We start from the raw sequence: 4664 nt of genomic DNA on the forward strand, positions 1-4664 counted from the left end.
AAAGAACTTCATAGAACTTACATATTCTAGATGTCATCTATTTTAGCCCTGACTGCTTTCTCTATTGATGAAAGCTCATATTAATATCATTTCCAGCCCACTGCCCCACACTAAGACCAGGCCTTAGTCCTTTGAGGAGAATTAACATGTACTGACCAGCCCCTATATGGCGCTGTGGCAGGTGTCTTCACACACAGTATCGCCGAAGTGTCACGGGAATGATGACTCGCTCTTCTCATTGCTCAGGCCAAGTATTTTGGAGTCATCCTATACCCCTCTCTTTTCCTAAACCAGCACATAGGGGGTACTTATTCAATGTTTTGAATAAGTCAATAAAATAATTCTACAGCAAAGGTGCTATCTACATTTTGCGGAAGCAATTAAGCCTGAGGACCACTGAGAATCTTTTCTGAAGAGTCAGACCTGGGGGACTCTCACCCAGTTTTGTGTAGTTCCAAAGCCGTCTTTCTGCTAGACCAGGCTGCACTGTGGGCCTCCCAGGAGCTCTCTTTTTCTGACCTGGCCCCACCTGTGGCACCTTACTCTGCCTATCTGTGTAAATTCTTTCCTGAAATCATGTCTGTTCAAATCACTCTCCTACTCAAGACTTTCACTCCCCCCCATTGCCTAATGAATCCAGCTCACCATCCTCAGCTTTGCCCTGGTGTCTTCCATGATCAGTTCCCACCCACCCTTCCAGCCTGATTTGATACTCTCCACTGGAGGTCTCTCATTCCAGAAGAAATGTGTTTGTCCCTCAGTAGCTTTAATCCAATCTCTGCACACTTTTTTTACCTTCTGTGCCTTTGCTCAATCCTTTTCCTCTATCCAAAATTCTGCCTGCACAGTCCATTCTCCCCAATCCCCAGTCCCCTACTCCTGCCTGCAGAAAGCATACCTGTCCTCTAAGATCAGGAGCAGAAGCCCTATCCCCACTGAAGTTCTCTCTGACCAGCCACAGCTCACAGTGACCATGACTTCCTCTTGCCTCCAGTATCTGTTTACATCTTCATTTCACACTTGCAGGTTACTTCCTGTATTGTTGAACATCTCTTTTTGTGTCACGTCTCATTTCTCCTACTAGACGCTTAAGTTTTCTGTGCAGCAGGGACTCTCTCATGTCCATCTTCCAGAGTGCTTAGGACAGAGTTTTACGTAGTGTAGGAGTTTAATTTCTGCTTCCTATAAATCATACCATGATCTGGAATCCAAATGATGTATAAACAAGATTCTGGATTGAATTACCCCATCTTAGAGTTTTGTTTCAGAGGTAGGAAGTCCACGCTTGTACAGAGCATTGGCTTTGAATTAGACAGATAGGCCATCATCTCTCCCCTCTTTCAAAATCTGCATTGCATGATTTTATCCTCCCTGTTCATGAGATTCATACCCAAATATCTCTAGAATAATCTCAGCCTGGACACGGTGGTTTCTGGCAGGAACTTGAATGGATGAGGGCCTCTGATCTTATCCTTCATGCTTTCCCATATAAGGCGTGTGACTCTAAAGTAGGTCTTTTCTGTCTTAACATCAAAAGTCTCAGCAGACAATTCTGCACTAAGAATTTATCACTTGAAAGCCTCCTTCCCCCAGCTTAGGCTCCAACCCCATCCCCATACACCCGTTTCACCAAGCACCAGGCCAGTGATGTGAGTCACTATCCTTAATTACCCTCCACTATCTTTGTTTCCTTGGAGGATGATGCTGATAGATGTTGGGTTTCTGTCCCTTTCCTCTCCTCCTGTTTATTCAGGTCTCTTTCACTCTTTCTGTCAAGGACATTTTGCCATTTGCTTGCCTGCAAGCCCATCCCTTCTGTCCTCTGCCTCCTCCTCACCCCTCTCTAACATGATATTTTCTGAGCTTCCAAAGGTATAGAAAGGATAGTCACAGGGTGAGGAAGAATGAGCAAGGGTGAGATAGGGTAGGCAGAGCTAAGAATTCCTCCCCTCACAAAATTTAAGTCCTCTGTCATCTCTGTCCACATGCCATGCAAGGTACCACATCACTGATTGTACTTGTGGCTCTGGCTGTGGTTCCTGAAAGGTGCTATGGAAAACCATCTGCCACTGCTGGTGTGCCATCATAGACTGGACCACTTCTTGCTGCTGCCACCTGAACTAAAAGAAGAGACCTAAGATGTTGCCCTGTTATCCCTAAGGAAACCTCACCCCTAAGCAGGAAACCTCTGTAACCCGAGGTATGGCTTCTCGAGACCAATCCCCTCTGCCTGTGACATCTGTCCCAAGGTAATAATGGTCTCCTCATTTCTCCACCTCTGTGCCTGTCATTCCCCTGGGGAATAGTGGTTAAAAATGAAATAGTTATAGCACCGGGAACTATATCTAGTCACTTATGATGGAGGATAATGTGAGAAAAAGAATGTATATATGTGTGTGTGACTGGGATACTTTGCTGTACTGTTGAAAATTGACAAAACACTGTAAACCAGCTATAATGGAAAAAAATAAAAATAATTTAAAAAATTGAAAAACCTAAGTAAATGAAATATGAGCATTTTAAAAAATGAAATTGTTACTTCTGTTTAAGTTCCCCATGTTTCCCCCTCTTTCTTCATTCCAAGCTGGTGGCCAAGGCCAAGTTTTACCAATCCTTGCTTCAAGGACTCGAGCTGGACAGAAGTAGTGCCAAGCACAGGGCTCTTCCTATGTGAACTGGAGTAGCAATGTGTCATTGAACGGGCAGGAGAGAAAGATATTTTCTGATACTTAGAAAGGACGAGAAGAAGACACTTCCCTGGGCTGGCAATTGGAGAGAGGCTTAAGGGCACACACTCTCTGCATCACTCCATCTGAAAAAGGCAAAAACACCTTAGAAAAGAACCTCATTTTTACCTTGAAAACTATATTCAAGCATCCAGAGAGCTCTGCACCCTGAACATAGTGAGGAAACAGTGGAACTGGTGTCCCCAAAGGTGCCATAGAGTTAGGAGAACACAGGTTTCAGGTAAATGGTTGATAATCAAAGGGGATTTCCCCACTCCTAGGCTTTGTACCAGGTATTTACTTCAAGGTGGATAGCCCTCCAAGGAAATGAAGTTGAATTTCCTAAAAGCCTGGAAGAATGAAGACTTTCAGTCAAAAATAAGTTGACTTAGAATATAAATATGCAACTTTTTGCATGGACCAGTTTGTGATCATGTAGGATGCCCCCAGCTGTATGTCCTAAATTCCAAATTTTCTCTTCTTATCTCAAGGGGATTGTGCTATAGGAGCCAAGATAGATACAGCATAGTTCCAGTCCCCTCATTATCCCAGAAGCCTTCATTGAACTATGTTCTGGGCACTTCACAGACACAAAGAGGAATGTCCATAAGGCCCATGAAACTGGTATAGGGGCTGCTTTTCTTTTTTCTTTATTTCTTTTTATGGTTGGACCTGCAGCATATGGAAGTTCCCAGGCTAGGGGTTGAATCAGAGCTGCAGCTGCCAGCCTACACCACAGCCACAGCAACATGGGATCCAAGGCATGTCTGCCACCTACACCACAGATCACAGCATGGCCACATCCTTAATCCACTGAGCAAGGCCAGGGAATGAACCCACATCCTCCTGGAGACCAGTCAGGTTTGTCACCTGCTGAGCCACAATGGGAATGCTGAGGGCTGCTTTTATCACATCTCACAGCCCCATGGTTTTGTTTGTTGCTGGTTATCTCTGCTGCCTGACCATCACCTGTATCTCTTTTCCAGACAGAGTCCTGGTCAGAGCCTGGCTCATGTCTGGCTCATATTCCTCAGGGTAAGTCATTAGTCTGTCAGTAGCTCGGGGAGCCCCTGGAAGGCCCATCTTTCTCGTATTAAGAGACTTTGAAAATATGAACAACTCACAGCAGAGACTCAGCTGGCCCAGCCTCAGGGATTGGAGCCCATTCCATATGCAGGAGGGATAAAAACAATGAGGGGACACCCAGAAGAGGACTGGTAGCACTTTATATGCTATAAAAAAAAAAAAAAAAGCTTGACCTGAAACAGAGATTATTTTCTCAATTTGACTTTTTCTTTTGTGGGAATAATCAAAAGTTCAACCTAGAGAGCTATCATGATTTTTTACATGTTGGTTGATTAAAATATTACTTAACAAATGTTTACCTAGAACTATGGTGTACCAGCCATTGTGGCAAGTTTGAGGTCTACGACAATGATGCAGAAATTGCTTTTGCTTTTGGTGCAGCAGTCAGGGAGACAGCAATCCAATATCAAAATAGTGGAGTAAGTGCTGGGTGGAAGGGGTTTCCCAGGTACAACAGTGGCATGATTAACAACATCCAAGTCAGCACTGATTTTTTTTTCCTTTCCAATCCTTTCTCTTCTCCAAAAATTTTTATTAATGTATAGTTGATTTACAGTGTTGTGCCAATTTTTGCTGTATATCATAGTGACCCAGTCATACATATATATATATAAATTCTTTTGCTCATACTATTCCATCATGTTCCATCTCAAGAGATTGGATATAGTTCCCTGTGTGCACAGTAGGAACTCATTGGTTATCCACTGTAAATGTAATAGTTTGCATCTACTAACCTCAAACGCCTTGTTCATCCCAATCCCTCCCCCTTGGCAACCACAACTCTGTTCTCTATGTCTGTGAGTCTGCTTCTGTTTTTTTGATGGGTTCATTTGTGCCATGTTTTAGGTTACC

Source organism: Sus scrofa, chromosome 13 (genome assembly GCF_054392235.1).
Source record: "Sus scrofa isolate SSC_HxYL_T2T_F1_AM1 chromosome 13, Sscrofa_HxYL_maternal_Yorkshire_Landrace_v2.0, whole genome shotgun sequence".
NCBI classification, from domain to species: domain Eukaryota; kingdom Metazoa; phylum Chordata; class Mammalia; order Artiodactyla; family Suidae; genus Sus; species Sus scrofa.